General features: G+C 42.6%; 1 pseudogene; it reads left to right on the top strand.

The window, feature by feature from the left end:
* The first annotated feature begins 2,183 nt into the window (after positions 1-2,183).
* Positions 2,184-10,254, top strand: LOC6505339 (annotated as a pseudogene).
* The last annotated feature ends 5,114 nt before the right edge of the window (positions 10,255-15,368 follow it).

The raw sequence follows: 15,368 nt of genomic DNA, 5'->3' as shown, positions 1-15,368 counted from the left end.
CATTCGTAGCGTAATTTTTTTCGGTTTTCGAGAGGGTATGTAATATGAATTTTATTGGTCTATGGTTCTGTTCTAAAACTGTGTTCAGTTGTACGCTAATGTTACATCCCTAGAGATAAGCGTGTTTTTAAGTTTTTCGAATGCACCCGTTGCTTCTTTGTCTAGGTTAATGGGTATTCTGCTTGACTTTTATTTGGATACGCGTGCTTCTTTTTCCCCAGATTTATGACCGCGTGGACGTCGATATATGAAAAGGATTTTCCAGCTTTCTAACGGTCTGTTTTCTTACAGGGATCTTTACGCAGCAAAATAACGAACTCTAAAGGTTACCGCCGAGGCACCCGGAACATGTTCTCTCGTCCCTTTCGCAAGCATGGTGTTATTCCCTTGTCCACGTACATGCGCGTTTTTAAGATAGGAGACATCGTCGACATTAAGGGACATTATGGCTTATCATGGCAAGACTGGTCGTATCTTCAATGTGACGGGTAAACGGGTGTGCGGAAAGATCCTAGCTAAGCGTGTTAACGTACGCATTGAGCACATCCACCACTCCAAGTGCCGGGAGGACTTTCTTTGTCGTGTCAAGGAGAACGAGCGCTTGTTAAAGGAAGCTAAGAAAAATGATTATATGATAAGCTATAATTATTACATTTATATATATTTTACATTTATATTAAATTTATGCAGTGGCAGCTGCCTGACCCGACATACTCCCCCCAGTTAAGGCCTGTCCTTCAACTTCATCCTTAAGGAGCAATAAGCAAAGCTTGGTCACTGCGCGCTTGGTAGTTCCAGAAGCGGTTCTAACCACCGCCACTCGAGGCACCCCATCCTGACCAGGAACTAGATCCAGAATTCTAGCCAACTTCACGGGGGGTAGGTTCTCGTCCTTGACTAGCACCAAATCGTTAATAGCCAAGGCAGGGCCGGACGCACGCCATTTGGAGCGCTGCTGAAGAAGGCTTAAATAATCTTCCTTCCATCGGGCCCAGAATAACTGCTGTAGGAAAGAAACACGCTGCCAGCTATCCATACGGTTGAAACTTTGCTCTTTGCTTTGGGATTCAGCTTTGGGACATCAGGCTCGATGAAACTGACTGACCAGTTGAAAAATGGGCAACAATTTTAGCCAGAATAACTGGATGGCTTCTAGGCAAAATAATTGGATGACGACTTTAAAAACCCAACGTCGAGTTCCTTGAACGACCGCCCACACGCAACAGGCCAAAGTGGTCCAAAAAGGAGAGAATGAGGCAAGTATGATGGCTGACGAGATCTCCCTTCCATTCTAAAGCTCCTTCATTTCATCCCAAAAATGCACACGCTGCACTAATCGGAATAGTAGGTGGGTTCTTGATGTCGCTGGCAGTGACACCCTTGTGACGAACTCGCTGTGAGTGTCACTGCCAGCGACTTCTGCAAATAGGCGAATACCCGCTGCAGTGCTGGAATCGAGCTAGCGTACTTGGAACCAGCTGTCACGTCAACGTACGGAGATTGGATTATCAGAACCCTTGCCCTTAGCTGCAGAGTGGGTCTTTCAGATGGAACTGCTGCTGGCCACTGATCTTGAAGTTCAAGAAGAAACCCAGGATCATCGGCCCACAGGTTATCATCCATTAACCCCTAGGAAAGAGGACCACGCGACAGGATGTCTGCCGAGTTCAAAGAGATAGGGACATATCACCATTCTATTGTTCTGGGCAACTCCTGGATTGTCGAAACCCGATTGGCGACGAAAACATTAAAACGAGCGGACTCCTTCCGAATCCAGGACAGCGCCTCAGCAGAATGGAACCAGCAAAAATACTTCCCATCGTAGACCTTTAACTGAGCTACTTCCGACATAAGACGATACAGAAACTCTGCTCCAGATAACTCCAGTTTCGGAACCGTAACAGTTTATAGAGGTACGACTCGGGACTTTGAGCAAAGTAAATGACTCTCTGACCTTGTACGCTTCGATACGACATGAATGCAAGCCTCGATTCTGGTGTCACAGACTACATGAATGTCCACTTCCGACTGTGATGATTGTGACCATCTAGGAAACCCAGCACGCTTGGCCATGGTAAAGCCGCAACAAAGAATCTCCCAATCGGAGTGAAGAGCTTGAGGGAGACTTTCATTCCAGGAACTTCTCACGGCATAGCTTCTGAAGAAAGATCTTTGCCTTCGTAATGACAGATCCAACAAGTCCTATCGGATCATACAGCCAGGTGATTGAGGAATGCATGATGCGCCTAGTAGGCTTTGTGGTTGACTGAAACCCTAAAAATAAAAATAGCAAGCGATCCTTTCTTCCTTTCGAAATCTTCACAACGTCCTTTTGGGGCGTTGTCTTTCTCTCCAGTCGAGAACCGCCCTAACACACAATTCATTCAAGCCGGATTTTTTGCAGCAACTGTAGGTCGGCTGAATACTGCATAGCTCATAGAATAGACTGGCTCCGATGAGTAAGTGACACGATTGTTGAGAACACCGAGTGAAACTCAGCCCATCTTAATATCCTCTTCTTAAGAAGAGATCTTCGTAGGAAGAGATAGAGGAGGCAACGTTTGGAAACTCTGACTGAGAGCTGGGTCTACTTGAAGACAGAATGGGCAGCAATTGGAACTGAGCATCACAAGTCGCTGCTGATCTCCGAAATGTCCAATTCTTTATCTCTCTGTGGATGGCCTTGGAAAACTACGCTCAATTAAATAACGAAACGCACTATATAATTTTGGCCCCAAAATTATATTTCAAATAAATTTTTTTTCAAATTATTATATTTAATTATAATTATGCGCGGCGAACACAATTTATCCCACTCATGCGCTCAGAGCCGTACACTGAGTTGTAGAAAATATATGTAATACGGATATATATATGAATTCTTGTGCGCGGTTTGTAAATACCAAATACTTGTATCCAGCCAGTGATGCAGTTTATGTTCAAAAATTCACATAAATAGAAGGTGAGTTCCAAAGTAAACAGGACAAATAGTTTTTTCGGCAAAATCAATTTATTTTATTCAAAATAGTCTCCTTCTGCTTTAATACAGCTTGTTCCAAAAGCACCAGTACGCCGGTGCAAGCCTTTTGAATGGCCTCTACGTCTGCATAACGCTTTCCTTTCATCGGCAAATGCATTTTACCAAAAAGGTAGAAGTCGAGCGGTTGATGCTTAAAATGTGATTTTTGGTTAAATAGTCGGGTTCCTTTCTTGTTTAAAATGAGACTTACAATAACCAATCAAATCTTTAAATTAAATATGAATAATGGATATATATGCAGTTTCGCAGGCCTAGAATTGGTTTGGTCGATCTTTACGTCGAATAAAGGTGCCCTGCGATTGTTCTTAAGTCTAGTACTCAGATCAAAAAACATGATTGACGAGAAAAAAAGTTGTTTCTTTCCAGTTAGGACTAATTTTTCCAATTTAACGTACATACAACGTGGTACGCTGGGCTTCTTAATAAATTGATTTTATTTTAAAAACAGACAATGTTGGGAACTTACTGTAACGCTACCAGCTTTTTGATAGCCGAATTAAGCAATTCCAAATTCAATATTAATATTTATTTCGGCGCGTCAATATCAACTCCAAAATACAAGTAAGAACTAAGAGTTTAGGCGCAGAAATTCTGCAAAAGCTCTCAAAAGCAAGCATTTAAGCAAGCATTTTTAAGCAAATTCTTAAGGACCTCTTCAGAGAGTACGAAATCCTTAAAGTCAACTGTGAGTGTGAAATGATCCGTGCGATATTTGAGCCGTGGAGCATCTGATGATGCTGGTTAGCTAATCGGTGAAAAGCAAATTGGCGACCAACAAGGATCAGGTGCCGGCTATAGTACAAGGATAAATTATGCCGAGAGTGACATCGAAGTAGCGAACATAACCAGCGGCGACAGCAACAACAAGAGGAGCCGCCATTGACGCGCAGCGAGCAAGGCGACGGCATCCAAACCACAAGGAGAGCTGCGCAGGAACAAGCGGCACGAGCGCGGGAGTCCGAACGAAGGGAATGATGAACTTAACTGGCTGCTAGGCACTAGGCTGACCCATTCCTTCTGGTGTAGTCCTGGAGTGTGAGATCTTGAAGGACAAGCGCCGACGCCGGAACCGAGCGGGAGTAGCAGAGGAATTGCGAGGTTTCGGCGGAGAAGCAGAGTACGTTATAATTAATAATCAATTCATAATTGAGTTCTTTAGGTTCTTTAGGGTTGGGTGCTACCGGAACCAAATATAGGAAGAAGCATTGAGGCAAAATCGCGAAAGCCGTGCCCGGTGCAGGTGCACTATAAGAATGTTGCAATGCAAGAGCGGGATTGGTCATTCCGGTTTGCCGGAACAGTAGACCATTAAAATTCTTCGATCGAGTGGTATGGTCCGCAAAATACGTAGAGAACTGCATGCCGCGTATGAAGATTTTTATATGGCCATATGTATGCGCATATCTTTGGCATGATGAGGTGGTGAGTCTAGCCGAGGAACTCGACGAAATGGCAATAGAAGGGGAGGCATTTAACAGGAAATTCACCGCAGAGCCACGATGGGGTTACAGACCACCGTTCGTAAACGAAAGATGGCAGAGAGAGGAGCCGTAGCCGAGCCCTCAGACCAAAAACACGTTGAAAGATGGGCACCGAGATGGTTCTCTCTAGAAGATCTCGCCTACACAGAGCAGGCAACTAGAATAGGGATGGTCACCAAGGTGGCAGAGAGAGGAACCGAACCAAACTCCTTAATAAGTATAGTTTGCATTATCTTTATTTATCTTATCTCTATTGTTGCTCGCAAGCCGACTTTTCTCGACCGCTCCGCTTCAACGGGCTTTATCTTCAGCGTTAGAGCTTTCGCTCAGACTATGTTCTATGGCGGGCCACTCTCGCCTTTTATCTGATTGAATGCGAATCATAAAATGGAGCTTTTGTCTCACTTCATTTCATATGCGCCCATATATGAATATTATAACGTTCTAAAAATAAATAATTTCGTGTTGTTATTTGGATGAAATTACCTTGAAATCTCTTTTTTATTCTTAATCAAATAACAATTAGCTTTTTTTGCACCATTTACTAGTAATTTTTGAATTTTAAAAGACAAGCTTCAACGCATCGCGAACGGTATAAAAATAGAAGCTTGTAATGTATTTGATAGGTAATTTTGGCTTTGGCTACGCCGGCTTCTTATGTGCTTATCTATCGTATATCATTACTATATATAGAGTTTCCTCGCGCACGCTAGGCATGCAGGTCATCACCTCGTGGATTTCCGTCCACAGTGATTATAAATATATGCTACTATATATGTCTGATTAAATACGTAGCTATAATAATGTAGGAAATATTCCACAGTGAAAGACGTCTGCTGGGCGGTTACATTATTTTTGCACTTAGGAGTGCTGTGGGGTTGAGTTGTGTTTTATTACAGCAATATTATAGTTTTGGTTCAATTTATGGTACTCTACAGAATGCAAAAAAAATTTAATGTGTTTTTAATATTGTGTTTTTGAACAGCTTTAAAGCTTTGAACAGATATTATTTTATGTACTACTTTAAACGTAGTACAAATGATATTATTTTTGTATACAAAATACACAAATAATGTCACAAATAAAAAAACATTTTTTTCTTTTTATATTATAAGGAGATCTATTTTTATCCTATAGAAATCCGATGCCGCCGATAGAAATGATGGCATTCTACGAAGTGAAAGTATATTTATTTACTTGCACATATCCCCAATTTTATCTTAAATCATTTCGTTGTTAGTTTAAATTTCAATGGATAAGCGCGGCCTGGCTGGTTGTCAGGCTAGAGAAATTATATGAAAAATAGTTTTGGTGTGGCATGTGGGTTCGTCACCGTGGTTTTACATTGTTAAACGGGTTTTATGCCCGTATGTTTGCTCGTATGCCCGTAAGTCCCGTCATATGCGCAAACGTTCTTAACAACAACAGCAATAGAGCTTATGCAACACATTGAGTGCACCGTGCACCGGACACAATATGATGCTGTGGCACAAATAAGGGTCACATGGTTCGAAAGATACGTGCGCTGAGTAAGCATTGATTATGCTTCTGATCATTATGAAAGCCAATGATTCAATGAAAGCCAATAGAAAGAAAACACCAAAATATTTGGAAAGCTCAGTGAACCCAATGTCGATGGAGCAATCAGGCAACGATGAACGGCAGTCTTTCTCAACTTTTGACTATTAAAGAGCCTCTCGACTTAGGCCATGCATTACATCGTTGCGACCAAATAGAAAATCAGAACACTAGGATTGGTTAGACCCCAAGAGCCGTATACTCCGGAGGACATAATTTTGTACCCACTTTGGGGTACACGTCTGAAGTCTTACCCAGAATGACCAAACAAAATTTTCAACCAAATCTGACCTACTATCCAAGTCAAGAACAGAAACCCACAATCCCACCAAGACCGTTTGAAACACCATTAACCCGAACCACCACACCCCATCAAATTCATAAAAACCAATCAGGAGCGCAAGCTTCCTTCTGCCCCAACCCACCTTCTAGACCACACCCAAAGCTAATACCTATTTGTTTACGATATGTTTAATATATGAATAGACCCCATGATAACAATTTCGCTTCGAAAACATTCAAAACACGAATTAATTATAAAATTATATTTTTTCAAATAAACCGTTCCTCCTTACCCTATTTTAATTTAACCACGGAGAACGGAAAATGTCTAAAATTTTTCCAAAATTTGCCAAATCCAAAACCCAATCCTGACAATTTTACAGTAAACTCAGTAGGAGGGAATAATGAAATAACTTAACATACAATAGTTAAACTTCCCAACATATCCGACACCCCACTAAAATTCTGTTTACTAAATACATTGAAGACTTTTCATGGAATACTAGGTAGTGACACTATGAAGAAACTAGGAGCAATAATAGACATTAAAAACAACGTTCTGATATTAGAAAAAGGCAGGAAAATTAAAATTCACCAACTAGCGGAACAAGCCGTAAACAAGATCGGCCCAACAGACGATCATATGAGAGAAACTCAAAGAGAAATAATAAAAGGATTCACTAATACCCATTAAAACCTACTCGCAGACCCCGAAACTAAACTAAGTTACACAACCCGAGTTGTAGGAGAAATTTAACCTTTCTCCGATACCCCAATTTACGGAAAACACTACCCATATTCGGCATCGCTTAAACAAGAAGTAGAAAAGCAAATTCAAGAAATGCTACAAGATGGCATTATTAGTCCCTCACGGTCAACTGGGTATTTTTGGGTCAATTTCGGTAGTCCCGAAAAAAACCGATTATAGAAAGCTTAACGAAGTCACATTATCCGATCGAGACCCCATCTCCGAAATAGATCAAATAATTGCACAGTTGTGCCCTAGTTAGGAAACAATTTAACTAGACTTTAAAAGCGGATTTCACCAAATACCACTTAAGGAGTCAGACATGGAAAAAGCTGCATTCGCGGTGAATGGAGGGAAATATGAATTTACCAGATTACCATTCGGATTAAAAAATTCGCCAGCAATATTCCAAAGTCCAAGTGCAGATCTTGACGCAGACCAACACATGTCAAGTCCATGTGCTTTGTCAACCTAGAAAAACTTAAAAACACACTTATCTCAAGGGATGTAACACGCAGGTTACGCAGACTTCACGAAGGAATTCCAACTTACTACAGTCGCATGAAATTTCCGCATCAAATAGGTGCTATCTTGAGGCAGAACCATAAACCAATAAAATTAATTTCCCGTACTCCCTCAAAAAGAACAAAACTAAGCTACGAACGAAGGGGAAATGTTAGCTATTGTATGGGCTCTTCAAAGATTAAGAAATTATCTGTACGGATATTCTAAAGTGACAATTTACACAGATCACCAACACTTGACATTTTCGAATAGTGCAAATAATCATAATGCCAAGCTTAAACGCTGGAGAGATATTATCGGCTAAATATAGTCCCGAGATTAAATACAAACCCGGTGTGGCTAATTTGGTAGCAGACGCCCTATCCAGAGCTCGGCCATAAATTAATTCAATCCATACAGATTCTAAAATTCGCAGTGACGAAAGTTTCTCACAAAATATTCTCTGTTGAAGCTCCGATCAATGTATTTAAAAACCAAATTTTTTATTAAAAGAAAACACTGATTCGTATAATTTATAATATTACAAAAGAAATCTTACACAGAACAGGAAATTATAAATATACTCCGAGTCCGATTAGATCCCAGAATTATCAACGGTATCCACACCTCAGAAAAATAATGAGAAAATTTCAAGCAATTTACCCTATACACTTCAAGTCAGGTTTACTAGTAACCAGGTTGAAGATGTACCCTTAGAAACATTACAGAATCAGATTATTGCATTAGAGCACAAAAGGGTACACAGGGACGCGAACGAAAAAACAAAACACTGATATTTAAGAAATATTTCTTCCCAGAAGCTCAAAGGAAAATTCAGGCAATAGTCCAATCTTGTCAAATATGTAGAGAATCCACATACGATAGACACCCACCGAAGGGGGCAATCCAACCAACTCCCATCCCTAAGTACCCAGGAGAAATCATTCACATAGACATTTATATTACAGAAAAAAATAATATTCTAACTGGTCTCCACAAGTTCTCAAAATACGCCCAAATTAAGATATTAAACTAAAGGGCCTCCGAGGCCATTAAAATGCCTTTGAGAGAAATGCTGATAGCATTCGGCATGCCCAAGTGGGTAGTAATGGACAACGAACGCGCCTTAAACTCTGCGGCGATTCGATTCCTTTTAGAAGATCAACTTAAAATATCAGTCCATACAACAGCCCCATACGGTTCTACCAGTAATGCTCAGGATTTCATTCAACACTTTCGGAAATCGTGAGATGCATCAAAAAAGATAACGGGAGAATTACATTTGAAGACCTAATTTTCAAATCAGTCGAAGAATACAATAGGTCCATCCATTCAGTAATAAAGGAAAAACCAGTTGAGGTGTTTTTTAGAAGGTCCACTCCGAACACCACAGAAGACATGAAACTTTCGTTTGAAAACTATTTGAAACAGCGGACCGAAATTAGGGGAAAAATATAAAAAAACAGGTAGCCGACTTAGAGTACCATAATCAGGATAAAGTACAGCCAAAACAATATACAAGGAGGTACAATTCATGTAAAAATCGACAAAAGACTAGTTACCAAACTTACTTCACGCTATAGAAAGAAACAGTAAAAGAAAATAATGACACTACAATTAAAACTCAATCCGGGAAAATAATGCACAAGAAAAACATCAGAAACTAACTTTCAGACTATTCATATCAACTTGCCTCAGCCTGTCTACAGTCCTTGATTATTAAAATACACAAGTAATTCACTAATCGAAAAGGTCAGGGGTCTTTTCTCTTAAGAGATCTCATACGATAGCTAACATTTCCCTTTCATTCGTAGCGTAATTTTTTTCGGTTTTCGAGAGGGTACGTAATATGAATTTTATTGGTCTATGGTTCTGTTCTAAAACTGTGTTCAGTTGTACGCTAATGTTACATCCCTAGAGATAAGCGTGTTTTTAAGTTTTTCGAATGCACCCGTTGCTTCTTTGTCTAGGTTAATGGCTATTCTGCTTGACTTTTATTTGGATACGCGTGCTTCTTTTTCCCCAGATTTACGACCGCGTGGACGTCGATATATGAAAAGGATTTTCCAGCTTTCTAACGGTCTGTTTTCTTACAGGGATCTTTACGCAGCAAAATAACGAACTCTAAAGGTTACCGCCGAGGCACCCGGAACATGTTCTCTCGTCCCTTTCGCAAGCATGGTGTTATTCCCTTGTCCACGTACATGCGCGTTTTTAAGATAGGAGACATCGTCGACATTAAGGGACATCATGGCTTATCATGGCAAGACTGGTCGTATCTTCAATGTGACGGGTAAACGGGTGTGCGGAAAGATCCTAGCTAAGCGTGTTAACGTACGCATTGAGCACATCCACCACTCCAAGTGCCGGGAGGACTTTCTTTGTCGTGTCAAGGAGAACGAGCGATTGTTAAAGGAAGCTAAGGAAAAGGGCCATTGGGTTACTTTGAAGCGGCAGCCGGAGCAACCAAAAAAGGCACATTTCGTTAAAAAGTTGGAGGAGCCTATCGCTCTGGCTCCGATTCCATACGAGTTTATTGCCTAAGTGTTTTGAAAACTATTTGATAACTTTGTAACTGTGTATAGCTCGTCTTTCATTATGAAATGAATTAAGTTTCTACATATGTGCATGAATAACTCTCTGCCCGTTTCTACATACTGTAACTTTACTTATATATAAAATATATAAAATGGCTGCTCTGCCGCTGCGCCGACAGCTAGCAAGCCTTAGGGTAAGACAATAATTCATTCGAATAAAGACACTGAACTGGATAAGACACATCCTTTTCAATTCTATATGGCGACGGTGACTTCGGTTCGAAAGAACCTGAAGAAAAATTCAAACAATCAATCAAACAATCGCATAATCAAACAACAAAATCAATGAACAACAATAACAGCAGCAGAAGGAACAATAGTAGTCCAACAAGAAAACCTGTCCTGCGCAGGATGACCGATAAGATAATATTCCAGCAAAACCAGCAACAGCCCAACCAACATGCGAGGAAAACGGAGAATAGAAATAACTGAGTGAGTTGAGTGTAAGCAATGGGAAGATGTGGAGGTGTTAAAAATAAGGTGAACAAAAGAATAGCACACATTAAGTGGCTGTTTTTCACTAAATCACAGCCTCCCGAGTGGTCGACTGCACAAAAATTGCAGACCGAGCTTGATATTAAAAAAACAAGCCTCACAGAGAGACGCCCAATTGCTGTAATTCACTCACATAAATACAAAATATAAACAAGATGATAACAAAGTTTCAACCACCGCCAGCGAAGAAGATACCAGAGCTGGTAAAGACGTGCCCAGCCGACTGCCCTGGACCACTCTACTCTGCGGCATGCAATTGCGCATGCCTGAAGCCCAAGACCAGAGCGAAGACCGGCACCGGCTCCGTTTAAGCCAATAGGCCCCGGACATCTGCAGCAGATCAACAGCGAGAGGGGCAAACCGCCATTTTCGCCTACGAAGAAGCGTCAGTGAAGCCAACCGGCGACGACCAGCTGACGCAGAGGATACGGGTCATCAACTTTCAGATAACCGGAGCATGCCTGTACTAATATATATAATTTAAAATATACATACATACATATAGTACATATAATATAAGACAAAATTTTTGTAAAAGCGTGCGGAACCATTTTCGCTCGTTTAGAATTATAGCCCGTAAAGCTATGCGAAACAATAGGTAGGATAAATGTAAAAAAACAAAAAAATAATTGTTTGGTCATTGAGATTTTTCAATGATCTTTATACAAAATAATAACAAAGTAGTTATTTGTTTCACCACGTTATAAAAATGTTTATTTATTTGCATATGAAATGGAAACAGAAAGCTCCGATTTATGATGCGTATGCACTGAGATAAAGAGTACAAGTGGTCCTGCCTTTTAGCATAGGGCGGGCGAAAGCTCGTTAACTTAATGACAACAATAAAATAAAGCCGAGCGGCCGAGAAGAGTCGGCTTGCGACCAACAAAAGATATGAGAAAAATGATTTATAATAAGCTATAATTATTACATTTATATATATTTTACATTTATATTAAATTTATGCAGTGGCTGCTGCCTGACCCGACATACTCTCCCCAGTTAAGGCCTGTCCTTCAACTTCATCCTTAAGGGGCAATAAGCAAAGCTTGGTCACTGCGCGCTTGGTAGTTCCAGAAGCGGTTCTAACCACCGCCACTCGAGGCACCCCATCCTGACCAGGAACTAGATCCAGAATTCTAGCCAACGGCCCCTTCATGGGGGTAGGTTCTCGTCCTTGACTAGCACCACATCGTTAATCGCCAAGGCAGGGCCGGACGCACGCCATTTGGAGCGCTGCTGAAGAAGGCTTAAATACTCCTCCTTCCATCGGGACCAGAAAGACTGCTGCAGGAAAGACAAAAATGATGCTTTGCAGTTTTGACAGCCGCTTCCCAGAGTCCACCAAAATGCGGAGATCGAGGAGGAATAAAATGCCACTCGATGGACTCAATCGCGCAAAACTCCAGAAGCGCTCGTTGATGCTCATCGCTTATAAAGAGCAGCTCCTTTAGCTCGTTTTTAGCTCCAACAAAATTTGTCGCATTGTCAGACCAAATGTGCTTAGGCTTTCGGCGAGTATATAAACCGTTTTAAAGCATGTAAAAACGCAGATGTGGATAGATCCTTTACAAGCTCTAAGTGTACGGCTTTAGTAGCAAAGCAAATGAAAACACTCACGTAACATTTTACGGGAGCTTTATTGCGAACTTCTGGCTTATAGTAAAATGGGACGCAAAAATCCACACCAGTCACTCCGAAAACCTGGAAACCGCTGACTCTTTGCTCCGGGAGATCAGCCATAATGTGCTTCAGCAACCGAGGTTTGGTGCGGAAGCATCGGTTATTTTTCCTCAAAATCCAATGTAGAATTTCTTAAACGACCGTCCACACGTAACAGGCCAAACTTGTCTAAAAAGGGAGAGGATGTGGCAAGTATGCTGGCTGACAAAATTTCCTTCCCATTTTGAAGCGCCTTTATGTCATCCCAAAATACACACGCTGCACCAAACGCAATAGTAGGTGGGTTCCAGCCTTAATGTCGCTAGCATTGACACCCTTGTGACGGACTCGCTGTGAGAACTTGTGCACATAAGCGAACACGCGCTGCAGTGCTGGAAAAGAGTTGGCGTACTTGGAACCAGCTGTCACGTCAACGTACGGGGATTTGATTAGCAGAACCCTTGCCCTTAGCTCCAGAGTGGATTTTTCAGATAGCATCGCTGCTGGCCACTGGTCTTGAAGTCCAAGAAGAAACGCAGGACCATGGGACCACAGGTTGTCAGTAACTAACTCCTTGGGAAGAGCACCATGCGAGAGGATGTCTGCCGGGTTCAAAGACGTAGGGACATAACGCCATTCCATCGTTCTGGTCAATTCCTGGATTGTTGAAACTCGATTGGCGACGAAAACATTAAAACGAGCGGGCTCTTCCCGAATCCAGGACAGCGCCACAGCAGAATCGCACCAGCAGAAATACCTCCCGTCGTAGACCTTCAACTGAGCTACTTCCGACATAAGCCGAGCTAGCAACTCTGCTCTAGATAACTCCAGTTTCGGTACCGTAATTGTTTTTAGAGGAGCGACTCGGGACTTTGAGCAGAGTAAATAACTTTCTGACCTGGTACCCTTGGATACGACATAAATGCAAGCCCCATAAGCCTCAATGCTAGCGTCACAAAATCCATGAATCTCCACTTCAGACTGTGATGATAGTGACCATCTAGCGAATTCAGCACGCTGCGCCATGGCGAAGCTGGAGCAAATCATGTCCCAATCGGAGTGAAGAGCTTGAGGTAGACTTTCATCCCAGGACAACTTCTCACGGCATAGCTTCTGAAGAAAGATCTTCGCCTTCGTAATGACAGGTCAAACAAGCCCTATCGGGCTCATAAAGCCGGGCGATTGAGGAGAGGATGATGCGCCTAGTGGGCTTCGAGGGTGACTGGAGCCCTTTAAACGAAAATAGCAAGCGATCAGTAGAAGGATCCCAAGCTAGGCCAAGAGTCTTCGTAAAGTTGCTGCCATCATCAAACCTTAGGAACGACTCTCGATCCTCTTCCGGTACGTCAGAGAGCACTTCAGAAACATTGGAGCACCACTTTCTCAACCGAAATTGGCCCTTGGCGAGGATCCCCGATATTTGCTGCATTATGTTGGTAGCCTTCTCTATTGAGTCACGTCCGGAAATTAGATCATCAACATAAAAATCGCGAAAAATCGGCACCCTTTGGAAACATAGACTGCTCATCCTGTGCCAACTGATGCATTGCCCCAATTGATAAAAATGAGGCCGGCTTTGTCCCATAAGTGTCAGTATCCAGTTTAAAAACCTGCAACTCATCCTAGGTGGAATTCCGCCAAAGAATTCACTGCAGATAGCTGTCTTCGGGGAAAACTCTAACGCATCGGTACATTTTGCAAATATCTCCTGTATTGGCCACTCGATGGCAACGAAACCTTAGAAGAATGTTCAGCAGCTTTGGTTGGATAACTGGACCAAACAGCAAAACGCCATTCAATGAATACCCAGACGTAATGGCAGCTGAGCCATCAAAAACAACCCTGAGCTTGGTTGTTGAGCTGTCCTCCTTCAAAACGCAGTGATGTGGCAGGAAATACTGTCTGGTCGTAGACTAGGCAGGACTCGAGACATATGCCCCACATTTAAATACTCCTTTATAAACGCAGCATACTGATCCTTTAATTGAGGCTGACGGCAAAGCTTCCTTTCGAGGGAGAGAAATCGCCGCAAGGCTCGTGAGTACAACTCACCTAGCAACTCAGAGCTGACCTTCAACGACAGCTTCACGGAGTAGGCGCCTCACTCGAGCCGAGCAGAATTCTGCACGAAATGCGTCTCGCAATCCAATTCCTCTTTCGTCCACTTCACAATGGGCTCGGAGCAGTCTTCGATTTCCCAAAAATTACGGAGCAGACACTCTAAGCACTCATCCAGCTGGCTTGAGCTCTTCACAACATCCTTGCTGGCTGTGGCTACGAACGACTTTCTCTCCAGATGTGAACCAATGCCACACACAACCCATCCAAGCCGGGTTTTCTGCAGCACCGGTAGGCCAGCTGAGAGCTGGATTTGACCTACACACAGCAGATCATAGAATAGACTGGCTCCGATAAGTAAATCGATCCGCTGCGGTCGAAAGAACTGGGGATCAGCCAAAGAGAGGTTTGACGGAATATTCCAGCTGGAGACATCCAAGCTAAAACTAGGCTGAAGGTCCGTGATGTTGGTGGTGATTACAGCGCTGACGAGGGCCGAATATTCAGAGCAACAAGATCATAGGAGCACAACAACAGAGAATCCGTCTGTCGCGAAGCCAGTGTCGCCGATGCCAGACACTGCCACGTACGATTTGCGTCTGCGAAGCTTCAGCTGACTAGCCAGTCGGGACGTAATCACGTGCACCTGCGATCCAGAATCCAAAAGAGCCCGGCATGGAACAAAAACCCCAGAACGACTCCGAATGAGAATATTCGCTGTGGCAAGTAAGGCTATCTCACCGCTGCGACCCTGGGCAACTAGTGCATTAGCCGTGGATGGTGAAGCGCTTATTGGCTCGGCGCACTCGGCTGCGGCTGATGTAGACGGCACAACAGAAGGCTGGCTGCTGGAAGACTGTAACTCCAAAAAATGCAACAGACTGTGATGCGTCCTCCCACAACTGCGACAATTATCAGCGAGG

The sequence above is a fragment of the Drosophila ananassae genome (assembly GCF_017639315.1).
Source record: "Drosophila ananassae strain 14024-0371.13 chromosome 4 unlocalized genomic scaffold, ASM1763931v2 tig00000054, whole genome shotgun sequence".
NCBI lineage: Eukaryota > Metazoa > Arthropoda > Insecta > Diptera > Drosophilidae > Drosophila > Drosophila ananassae.
The sequence above is the reverse complement of the archived record's forward strand: the minus strand, read 5'-3'. Positions and strand labels throughout refer to the sequence as shown.